We start from the raw sequence: 12955 nt of genomic DNA on the forward strand, positions 1-12955 counted from the left end.
TATCTTGACTTGGCAGCCTAAGGAGTGCTGTAGGCGAGCCTGGGCCAGGAACTCGACCTCTGGAATGCTCAGTGTGCTCATTAGAAAACAGGGATACTAGTGCAGGCTCTGCAAAGTGATTGTAAGGATTTATTCATTCAGTGACCACGAAATGAAATTACATCAATGCACAAATGTCATAGGATCGTTGTTCAATAAAGAAGAGTTTCTCACCCGGCTCTTTCTGAATTTTTCCCTAACATCTGAAAAGAATGCTTGATAAAACACATGTTGGATGAGAACCGGCTTATATGTGCTGCATAAATTCCAAGGATCAGTTGCCCCAGCCCCCAGGAGATGGGCTTGGTACAGGTTTGTACGGAGTCTTCTTTTCCTGCAATTCCTGTTCATCACGATTGTGGACTCACAGCTCCATCTCGTGGGCATCTGAGGACTTTCCTTTTCTTTTTCCAGACTAGAAAATCCAACAAGGTAAAAGGCTTCATCTCTGCCAGACACAGAGAATACAAAAACCAAAAAACACCCTCCCTGACCTCAAGAAGTAAAATCCCTCCTGGAGAGATGTACACGTCCATGACTTGCTGAAAGAGGAGAAGCCCATGTAGCCTGCCAGGCAAGCTTCCACGGAAGTGTTTCCAGCGCACTGGGAGTGATTGGAGGCTTCCTTGGGGAGATCTCAACAGTAACAGGTGAATGCATTGAGCGCTGCTCAGGGCCGGCAGCCTTCTAAACACCTTGTGTGTACTGACTCATCTCATCTCCACAGAAACACCGTGAGCACCTAGGGAAAGCGGGTCTTCAAATCCAGGTGGTCTGACTCTCAAATTCAAGTTCTAACCACTCGGCAATAAATGTCGGTTCCGACCAGCTGCACGGTAGTCTGCCTTTCAAATCAAAGACAGAAACTGAGATGTGTTAACATCCAAGTTCCTTGACTCCAGATTCCGTATGAAGGAAACTACCTTCCTTCAACCCAGCCACGACCAATGGACAAGAACTTTAGCAAGCAAGTTATAACGGCAGGTGGTGAGGTGGTGAGGCTGGAATGGGGGCAACTGTACATTCCAGGGGGAGGAAGTGATCTCGGCAAAGAATGGCTGTAGAAGTAAAGAGTGATTGAGGGAAAGGGTGGTTGCTGATGAAAGGCTGATTGTGTCACTAGGTTCTGTGGAGAACGATGCAGCAGGGAGGGTGGGCGACATGTTTTGCAGCCTTGATGGTCAGGCTATACAGGGAGGGGAAGGACCCCGGAGACTGAGGGCTAGATTCAAGGTTGCGTATCGGCTCCTCATGCACTGAGTTCTGTGACCTAAGACAAACCGAGCACTCATCAACTGGGCATTGTAATCCCCCACCTCACACAATGGCTTCTGATACGGGGAACATCTCAGTGAGTTCCAGGGGCAACAGCAAGGAAGAGGTGGTAGAGGAAGAAACAGGGCAAGGTGGGAAAGAAATGGAAGCTGGAGCAGGTAGACATCTGTGCCCCACCATAAGGGTTTTATTCTGAATGTGATAGAAAAGCATCAGAGGGTTTGGGGCAGGAAGGAGGCATGGTATGATTTATGTTTTTAAAAGATTCTCCCCACAGCAATATGGGCAAATCTCACAAATACATTGTACAGGGAAGAAAACCATGATGCCAAAGGATACATGCTGGCTTTCTTTATCCAGAGTCGGAAAGTGAGCGCATCCCTTCTCTGCCGACAGAAGTCAGGGTGGTGGTCTCTGTGCAGAGCAGCTGGTACCTGGAGGGAAGCGGGAGGCAGCTTGAGGACGAAGGTGCAGGTTCTCGATCTTCATCTGAATGCTGGTTATAAGAGACGCTCGACGTGTAAAAATTCATCAGGCTCTGGGCTTCTTGTCTGTGCATTGTTCTGTATCATATTACACATTAAGACAAAGTTTAAAAGGAAATATTCCTGTGGGTCTTGTATGGGTAAGAGATGGCAGAGAAATGAGACAGGAGACCGGTTAGGAGGCTAACTCAACCATCTAGGGGACAGACGGTGAGGGCTGGGACTAGGTTTTCTGGCTGCAGGTGGTAAGTAGCTGTCAAAGTCATTCTCCCCGCCTCCATCTCCATCATCGCCTCTTCCACGCCATTATCATCTCTCTCCTTCTAATGTGTCTTTCAACCTTCATGTCTCCCCCTCTGTGTACCCTGCTCTCCTTCTACGGCTGTGGTGAACGTTTGAGTGCAGAATGGCCCTCTCCTACTTAAAGCCCTGCAGTGGCTTCCTGCCCACGTCCCCTTTCCTCTACCTATGCTGCGACAACCACGCTAGAGATGTTGGCTGATTTGCCAATCTCCACGCTTTCCTTGGCCTCGGCCCTGGCCATTCTCTCTCTTCAGAATGGCCTCCCCAGATCTTTGCCTTAGTTTTTGGATTCATGTTCAGGTTTCAATTCTGTAAGGCTTCTCCTCAATATTTAATCTAAAGCAACCACTTACTACCCTTCATTCACTATCATCTTACCCTGTTTTACATATTTTATAGCACTCATCGTTTCTGAAAATGCTGTTGCATTGTTTAGTTTAATTGCTTATCTTACCAACAAGAATATAAGCCCAGGAGAGCAGGGACTTTACTCTTCCCTGCTGTATCCACAAAGCCTGGGATGGTGTACAGCCCCTAATACCGCTTAATAAATGCACTTGGCCATGGGCTGTAGGAAGGTGCTATGTGGTGTGGCTTCTGCCAAAATCTTCCACCTTCATTTATCACTACCTGTCCTTTGCCCCTCTAGGCTCCACACTAAGAGTTTCTCAATACACCATTCTTTTTCTCCCTAGTGTGCCTTTGCCATTATTAGGAATCTGGCACACTCCCTACCATGATTCCATATCAAGGATGTCTCCCCTGGGAATGCCCCAAAGGAGAACGGTCACCTCTGTCCAAGGTGCCAACCCTGTAGGTGTGCACAGCTCTATCAATTCCACTGCCTAGGAGGCCATGGCAAGGGGCTTCGTGTGTCTTTACTGTTGGGACCAGGTTATGGTGGCCTCACTGTCCAGGAGGGCAGAGAAGATGCTCTTACAAAAAAGCGACCACAATGTGGAAATAGTCATGAGACATAAATGATGTTTACATCCTGGGCTCTGAGAGGGATAAGGAAGATGCGTCTATCCAGAGTGATCTGGGATGCTTCAGGAAGGAGGAGATATCCACGGGAGGTTTGGAACAATGGGCAGGATATAAATATTTGTAAATAGAAGAAAAAACATCTTTTGCTGGTGGTACCTAATGCACAAAAGCAGGGATGAAACCTGTATCATAGAAGGGTGAGGAAGTCCCCTGACGTGGACTTTCCAGTTAAGCTCGGGTGTTTCCCTGGTGTCGGAATACTTCCAATGCTGCCTCAGACAGTGGCCAGCTTGAAGGCACAGCGGCAGGTTGTCACTGCCACCGACATGATGAAAAGCCTTTCTGTCTCGGTCACATATCCTACACACGGCCGTGTTGTCAGGAAATTAAAGAAATTCTTAAAACTGCTTCTCTACCCTGTATATCATTTCCAAGGAAGAAGGTTGAAAATAAAGAAAGGAAAAAACATCAGAATGAGTAAAAATACACAAAAATATACGTAACCATCATTCTTGTGAGCTTCTTAAACCATAGTTGTTGGTTGAAACAAAAACTACAACACCATTGGACTTGGTGTGCAATATATCTAGGGAAAATACTTAACATGGTTATATTTTAAGGTTCGGAGAACAAAAGATCCTAAATGAGAGTAAGTTTTTCACAAAGTGGAAAAACATTAATGCATCAGCGGACCTGGGTATGTGCAGTACAATAACCAGAAAACACACTAAGAAAAATATACCAGTTAATACGTTAAAAATGCTACAACGAAGTCAATATGTAATTCTAAAAAAAAAAAAAAATGAATGGCCCACAGAAAGGCAAGAAAGGAATGAGAAAGACAGCAAACCAGAGGCAGAAAATAAAATGGCAGAAACCCAACCCCTGCCTCCAGGAAGTACCATGAAATTAAAGATCTAAACACACAAGTTGAAGGACAGAGAGTGACAGAATTAAATGCAACACAAAAGTTTGGAGTCAAGGGAAATCATGGAATATTTGATGACTTGTAAGATGTACTGTACTGATAAAGTTGAAAGAGCAGGGAATCTGTACAGATAAATGAACCCAAACAGGAGGCAGAAGCCAGGGGTTTTTATGTTAGTTTATGTATTTTGAACTTTATTCTAAAGGTGATGAGTAACTCATCAAGGTGTTAGCGTGTGGGTGTGTGTGAAAGAGAGAGAGAGATTTCATCATACTTATATATATATTTTTTAACAACTTTATTGGAGTATAATTGCTTTACAATGGTGTGTTAGTTTCTGCTTTATAACAAAGTGAATCAGCTATACATATACATATGTTCCCATATCTCTTCCCTCATGCGTCTCCCTCCCTCCCACCCTCCCTATCCCACCCCTCCAGGCGGTCACAAAGCACCGAGCTGATCTCCCTGTGCTATACATCATACTTATATTTTTAAAGCTAATTGGAGAATGAATTGAAAGATGCAAGAATAGAAGAACAAAGACCAATGAGGTACCTACCATGATACTTCATTTTAAGCAATTACGATGCTTAGAATACGAGATGGCTAAGACTCGGGGAAGAATGGCAGAAATTATTTAGTAATTGATTCTGAGGTCCTGAAGCAAACACTACTAGCAGGCTCTTGAATTTGGATTGCTTTAATCTTTTTATCTCTTCCATCTTATAAGTCATGGATGAAAGCATCCATCTGTATTCTTATTTTTCAAATATATTAGTCACGGCTCTTTGTAAGAATATTGTAAACCAGTACAATCTGGTCCAAAAATCTCTGAGTTTATGCAGGCATGTGCACACACACGTGCGCACACACAGATTTGAAACAAAGACTTAGGAAACAGTATTTAACCTTCCTAACTGGGATGTACTTAGATATTGTTTATCCTTATTTCAATCCATTTCTTTCTATGTCAGAGCATTCCAGTGTGTTAAATTAACAGTAGTGTTTCAAACCTAAACACATTCCACTGTATACTAAATAGTAATAAATTTCTACTCATTGTTTGAAAAATATCCCGCCGAATGCAATGCCCATAGACTTTACGAACCTACATCAGCATGGGAGACTGAAAACAACCGCTAGGGGCTCCCTTCCAGCTCCACCCCTACTTTCAGAATCAGTGGCTTCAGCTTTTGAGAGTTTGGATATATTTACGAGGTGGCAGGAGAAATACTGTTATCTAGCCTCCATTGGATTTAAGCATAGTTTCCCTCCAGCAATGACTTTTCACTAATTTCAACATGATCAACACATGAGGAGACCCATCCATTCAGCACTGATTCTACAGAGTTATGTCTCTGCAAGAACAAGGACACTTGTCTTCTTCTTTCATATTTCAGCAGTGAATTTTCAAGACGTATAACTGTTCGGTCTCCAGTCTATGCTTTCTACCAGCATATCTCAAAATGTGTTCTGTGGGACACTAGATCCCTGGTGCATATAAGACACAAAAGTTGCTTAGCCAGATTGCTTTGGAAAACTCTGGACCAAAAAATGATAAAGGAGCTTGTTTACTGCAGAACTTCTTAAAGCTTTTAATAAACTACATATATATATATAGTTTATATAGAGAACTTTTAATAAGCTACATATAGATGTAGTTTACTATATGTAATTTATTATTAATATACATATATAGTTTATATAGTATATACTACATATAGCACATATATAATTTATTTCATATGTAGAGCTTTTAATAAACTGCATATTATATGGTTTATTCTATGTATTTTATTATATATATACATATATAATATAAATATATATATATCTACCCTAAATTCTTGATTCTATATCTAACTTGAAATCTCTATCTGAATATATAATAAGCATCTCAACTTTAACATGGACAAAACATACACTTTGAGTCTTCCTTCCCCAATACTCGATCTTCTCCTTGAACTCTTCCAAACTGGCAACACCATTTTCCAGGTTCTTAGGTTAAAATCTTTAGTTTTATCTTTGACTGACTTATTTCTGAGATGTAAAACTCAAGCAATCATCAATTCCTGCCCTTTCATACGTTGAAGATAAATCCCAAATCCACGCCATCTGAACTCGTCCAAATCACCATCATTTCTAACCTGCATTAGTATAACAACTTCTAAATGGTCCCTCTACTTCTAGAAGTGATTCACTTCTATATGTGCTCTATATGGGACTCAGAGTGGAGTCCTTTTACAGTGTAAGTCAGACCATGCCTACTCCTCCAATCAAAATCTTCCATTGACTACTTTTCATATTTGGAATAAAATTCAAAAATGTTACCATAGACTTCAGTATCATTTGGACCCTAGCTACCTCTCTCACTTGATTCATTTTTTTCCTTCAGCTGTTCCTCCTTTCTCTTATTCAAACGTGCCGACTGCTCTCCTATACCAGGGATTTTGTATCTGCTTTATTCTGTGCTTGTGATGTTCTTTGCCTTTCTATTTTTATGTTTCACACCCCTTCATTATTCAGTGCTGGCTTATTCACCAATTTTCCCACCCAGCCTGTCTAGAATTGCATCTTTCCTCACTCTTTATCCTCTTTCACTGTTTATTTTTCCTTTCCTTGGCGTTTATCTCTACCTTATATCGTTGTTTCTTAGATTTATGCCCACTTTTGTTTGCTGTATGTTCCCAACTAGAATATAAGCTCCATAAGGGCAAGGACTTTATTTACATCGTTAGCCACATCCCATCACCTAGAGGTACACCAGAGACATAGTAGGCATTTAATAAATAAGTGATGAAAAATAAATAAATGAATATGATAATATGCATTATTTAACAAAGCATTTTCTCAACAAATTTGAAAGTAATGCCTCCCCCACCCCAGAACAGCTCTGCCACCAGAAATCCTTTTTAATTTTTCTCCCACAAAGCACTCAGCCTCTACTTCAAATAAAATTACAAGATGAGTGCTTTGCAGGGAAGCCAATTTATTATTTTCTCTAGAAGGACCACTGTCTCGGTCCAGCTTTACCTGTCCTTCATTGACTTATACCACATGTTTTAGGTCTAAGTCGTCACCAAATGAAGCACAGAATCTTGCTAAGAACAGTCTCAGCCAATTTGGTTTTGATGGATTTACTTAAGAATGTGATGAAAATAAATCTGGAAGAAGGTTGTTGGATGTGCCTTCTTTCTTCTTGGGAAATACTTTAGATTACAAACCTTTTTTTTAACCCACTGGAATAAGGCACCTGGAAATAAGTCCATACTGATAGTTCTGTTCTATCTCAAGTGATAGAGATGGTCACAGTAAACAGTCAGTGGTGTTAGAAGTTGAGGATTGGAAGGAGTGGAAAAGCAGGAGGCAGGGAAGGAAGAGGAGCAGAAGGAGAAATGAAGAAGAAGGAAGTAAAGGAGAAGGAGAAGGAAGGAAGAGGAAGGAAGGAAGGAAGGAAAAAGAAGAAGGAAGGAAGGAAAAGGAAGGAGGAAAGGAGGAAGGAAGGAAAAGGAAGGAGGAAAGGAGGAAGGAAGGAAGGGGAAGGAAGGAAGGAAGGAGGAAACAGGAAGGAAGGAAGGATGACAGAAGGAAACTAGGAAAGGAGAGAGGGAGGGAGGAAGAGAGTCAGGGGAATAGAAGAGGAAAACAGGAAGAAATCTTGAGGGAAATGTGGAGTGTGATGGTGAAGTCATAATTAAAGAAAATGTAAAAGGAAGAAGAAAAGAGTAAATTATATTGATAGAGGAGATGATAAGACAGAAGATGGAGGAGATATAGAATCACTTCTTATTCTACAAGACCCAGCTTTCTACAAAATCGTTACCATGGTTATAACAGACTCTATCCAAAGTCTCTGGGAAGGAAAATAAGAGCAGAAGAAGGACACGTTCATCATCCCCCATTTCTTGGAGGAGAAAACTAGGCTCAGAAATGTTCTTGACCCGGTTTGTCACAGCAGGAAGTGGGAGAGACAGGGTATGATGTCAGGTCTCTCCATCTGCAAAGCTTCTACTTTCAGTACTGTATTTACCAGCTTCCTTTCACTTTCATTCACAATATACTCACTTGAATTTCCAGAAGCCAAATCTATTATATAATTAATGGGAAAACAAACAAAAGAAAAACAACCACCTTCCAGTGGGAAAAACAAAAAGCAGTGTTGTGGCTGATTTGTCAGGAGAAGACAAACGAGCGGACAAATCCAGAACCACAAGAGGAAGTTTGCATGATATGTGGGTGCAAACTGAAAAGAGAGGAACACTAGAGGCCGAGCAAGCAGACGGGCTCATTAAACAACTTTGCCCTTTATGAAAAGGATGCTAATAAGTGCAGTATTTTCACTCCAAAGGAGGAGAGTGAGTTCCATACTGAGTCCTCCCTGTGTGAGTTTTTAGAAAAGGCCGTTTCTTATTAGACACCATCGGAGCTGCCAGAACTCGCCCTTGGGAAACCATGGCCTTCTGCGCGGTGGTCCAAGTCTCGTCTTTAATGCCAACAATCTCGCCAGCGAGTCTGCTTCCTTCCTGAGAAGCTGTGAAAATGCTGGTTGTGAATACTAGAGGTGGGGGTGAGAAGAGGATATTTTTGTGTAGTCACAGGGAGAAGACTCGTGATGATGTGGGAGAGGAAGAAGACCAGGGCACGGGCGGGGGTCCATTGTATCAACTACGCTTAAAAAGTCTACCACATATCATACTGTTTCTGAGTTGACATTTTTCTATTGGGTAGACAATAGACAAATGCAAATTTTGCCTATTTAAAAATTTTGTTCAGGGGACTTCCCTGGTGGTGCAGTGGTTAAGAATCCGCCTGCCAATGCAGGGGACATGGGTTCGAGCCCTGGTCCGGGAAGATCCCACATGCCACGGAGCCACTGAGCCTGTGCGCCACAACTACTGAGCCCACGTGCCACAACTACTGAAGCCCGCGTGCCTAGAGCCCGTGCTCTGCAATAAAAGAAGGCACTGAAATAAGAAGCCTGTGCACCATAACGAAGAGTAGCCCCCACTCGTCACAACTAGAGAAAGCCTGTGTGCAGCAACGAAGACCCAACGCAGCCAAAAATAAATAAGTTAATGAATTAATTTTTAAAAATTTTGTTCAAACTGAATTTACACTCAGAAAATGTGCACGAACTGCCTTTATACATATTCCCATTGCTTCTGCTTTTTTAAGCTGGCTCTAAGGCTCAGATAGTAGATTACAATGGACCGGAGTTCAGCTGTATTATGAATTAAAACAGCATCTGCGGGCAAGCGTGGGAGCTGGCCCTCTCTTCTCACATTATTTTGATTAGACTATCTACCGGGAGTATCAAGTAAAAAACATTGCTGGAAGACAGGTTAGTCTTACAGTGAGCACTGCATATCCCTGGGCCCAGCAGAAGAACCCAATTTTTTTTACTATTTTTAAGCATATATATTGAATGCTACATTGATCAGGGTTCATTGACAGACAACAGAATCTCCTCTAGCTAGTTTCAGGGGATTTATTACAGAGTATTAAGGAGGTAATAGAATTATTGGGAGAGCTGAAGAAAAAGAATCTACTAGACTGAGCGTCCAGAGCTCACTGTAGAACTGACTCATTGGTGCAGCAGTGCCTTGCAGGACCTGAAGGCTTTGGAATTAGAACATTGTCTGCCAATCAGGGAAGCCACGTACAACCAGGGGGCCCAGAGCCAGGCCATGATCAGCATCAACTAAGCAGATGCCTTTTTCCTTAGCTCTGCTCTGAATTCAGGTGAATATTTTAAATTGGTTGCTCTAAATCACATCTGGAACTCTAATAACAAGCAGAGCTAAGAAAAACTGGCGAAAACTGAGGTTTCTAACCCCAAAGGACAGGAATGCACACAGCGTTTGGAGTGGATATCAACTGATCCAATCCACAGTATTTACTAGAAGAAGCTTATGGTTTTTTCCTCAACTAGCTCTCAAATTAAAAAGAAAAAGAGTTGAGAATGCGTGACTTATTTTTTCCTTTTTTCCCCTTTGAAAATTTTATTATGTAACATTCAAAACATGTCATAATGTGTAAATAATAAAGAAATGAAAAATCATCAATCTACCAAGGGACTTATTCATGCTAACCTCAGAAAATGACAACAGCAGTTTACGCTACATGTACACAGGCCAAGTGCAAAAAAGTAACTGCTGCAGTGAGCTACTGGTGAAAGTCTAAAAGAGATCATGCAGAGGCTGGCCCTCTCTGCCCTCCCTTCATGTTTATTTGAGTTCACCTCATTCTAAACTCTTTGCAGACACCTGCTAAGAAGAAAAGGGAAGGCTGATGGTTTTTTGGTTTATTTTTTGCGGTACGCGGGCCTCTCACTGTTGTGGCCTCTCCCATTGCGGAGCACAGGCTCCAGACGTGCAGGCTCAGCGGCCATGGCTCACGGGCCCAGCCGCTCCGCGGCATGTGGGATCTTCCCGGACCGGGGCACGAACCCGTGTCCCCTGCATCGGCAGGCGGACTCTCAACCACTGCGCCACCAGGGAAGCCCTGTCTAGTATTTTTAATGGGGAAAAAGTAGGAGAAGTAAAGGGGTTAGATTTAGGAGGATACATTTGCATTAAATTGACTTTTCCTATGAAGAATTTTTTCCCCTCTTTATTTGCAAGTTGCTTGTAGGAGCTGAAGTCTTGGAAGGAGCCACGAGGGACCTGCTTCATGTGGGATGTTTGCTCCCTGAACTTTTCGAGTGTTTGCGGAGAATCCTGCCTCCTGTTGCCCCACCACTGCCCTTTCATCTGGGGAACAATAGGAGTGGGCTGACTTAGCACCTTATCTGGGATCTCATGGGACAGATCAGCAGAGGCCCCAGACAGAAAACCGAAGGGCAGGGAGGACCAAGGTCACAGGGCTAGGAAGTAGGGGCTGAGTTTCCTGCAACCTTGTGAAGCGTATAGCATATACAGGGCTATGGCTACTGTTTACAAATGAGGAACTGGAAATCTAGAAAGGTCAATCCATGTTTTATTCGTATTTACATATCCAATGATCATTCCTCCAGAAGAATACAATCAGACAGGGAAAAGAAATCAAACCCTCAGTAATACAAGCAGGCACCAGTAATATTATTTATAATTGTTAGCCATAAGAATCAACAATAATACTACTATTATATAGCATGACGCGCACTCAGAGACAGAAAGCACTGTGAGGAAAAAAGAATTCCGCCTCTTGCAAACAGGGAACACTTTCTGAAGGAGGTAGTGATATAGAAACAGCATCTTTCCTCATTTATTATGCTTGTTGTCGTTGTATAACTACTTCACTAGGATGTGAGCCTCCTTAAAGCAGGGATCTTGCCAGTGTTGGCCAATGATTATCCTGAGTGCTTAAAAGAGAGCCTGGAACCTTACAACTTGTCAATAAATACTTGAGAAATGAAAGAATGAGTGGTCTCCCAATCTCCAAAGGGCTCCCTTTGCCCTACGGCCAGCCAGGGAGCTCCTTTTGAATGAAACTAGTAAATGCCATCTTTCAGAGGGGAATCTGAGCGCCCCTTTCTGAGAAGGCAACTTGCAAGCTGATCACTGAATGGTAAAGCCAGAGTCCGCTATAAGGAGAGTAGTCTATTCTCCCACGGATTTCCCTAGCACCATGGCAGCAGAGGGGCCACCACTGTCAGGGCTTGTGGATGGAACTGGGATAAATTCACTCATCAGGTTAATATTAGCTAAAAGTCCTAAAAAGTCATGCTGCCGTAATCCCAGCTTCTTGACGTCCACGCTCCTCTCGTTTCAAATTCCATCTTTCTTTTTCTTGCTCGTGTTCCAAGCAACTTGTGGAAGCAGGAACTTCCAGGCTTCAGCGGACTCTCTGCTGTTCGCCAGGCACTGGGTGCCCTCTGCAGGCTGCATGAATCTGTCTCTGCCACCTGCTCTGATGTGCCCAGATGTGCAACCCAGGGAGGGCTCCCTCCACAGCTGTATTCTTGCAGCCAAGGGCTGCATTGCCTGTTTCCCCCATGAGCGAGATGGTAATAGGACACTTGAGAGTTTCCATGTGGCTGGACAGAGCCAGTGATGTCCCCCAGGGAGACAGCCTGCTCTAGCAGGAAGGGCTCCAGCCTAGGAATTTGTTAGTCAATATTCATTTAGCGCCTACTGTGAGTAGGTGCTTCATGAATACCATTCATTCATTCATCCACTCACTCATCAAATGTTTATTAAAGACCTACCACGTGCTAGGAAACTAGAATGCAAAAGTGGAAAGCAAGGCAAAAAACAAAAAATTCCTGTTTTCATGAAGCTGATATTCTAGTGAGAAAAGACACCAGATAAGATAAATAAGCAAAACAGGTAGTGGGTTAGTTGCTGATGTAAGTGCTGAGGAGAAAAATAGGCAGGAGGAGGGCTTTGAAGCTTCTGAGGAGTGGGGAGGGGGGAGAGCAGGGAGGTCTTACACCAGGTGTCCAGGGAGAGCGTCGTTAAGAGGGCGACTTTGCAGGGATGACCAAAAGGAAGGAACATAGCAGGAGGAGGCTCGCAGCACCGGAGGAAGGGCATCGGGAAGAGGAACAGCCAATGCAAAGGCCTCGGGGCAGTGATGGGCCGTATGTTTAAGGAACAGCAAAGAAGCCCATGTGTCTGGGCGGGAGACAGCAAGGAGGGAAACGGGAGAGAAGCAGATTAGGCAGAAGTGACAAGAGGCCAGATGAAGCAAGGTCTTAGAGGTTCTTATAAGGAGGAGAAGAAGAGCCTCAGAGACCAGTGCAAGCTTCAGTGTGAACTCAAGCACACTGTCTTCTGAGCCATAAGATAGGGATAATAATGCTGGCTCGCGGGATTAAGAAAGTGCCTGGTCCAGTGTCTGACACTGCGGTGGGGGGGGGGGGGTCCACTGAACACCGCTGTCCATCAGCACCCATGCACATTCCTCATTTGCTCAGTGACTTAGGATCTCTGAGAAGCCCGAGGTGAATGGT

The sequence above is a fragment of the Aethalodelphis obliquidens genome, unplaced genomic scaffold (genome assembly GCF_003676395.1).
Source record: "Aethalodelphis obliquidens isolate GAN/ISIS:26980383/991018 unplaced genomic scaffold, ASM367639v1 scaffold41, whole genome shotgun sequence".
NCBI classification, from domain to species: Eukaryota; Metazoa; Chordata; class Mammalia; order Artiodactyla; family Delphinidae; genus Aethalodelphis; species Aethalodelphis obliquidens.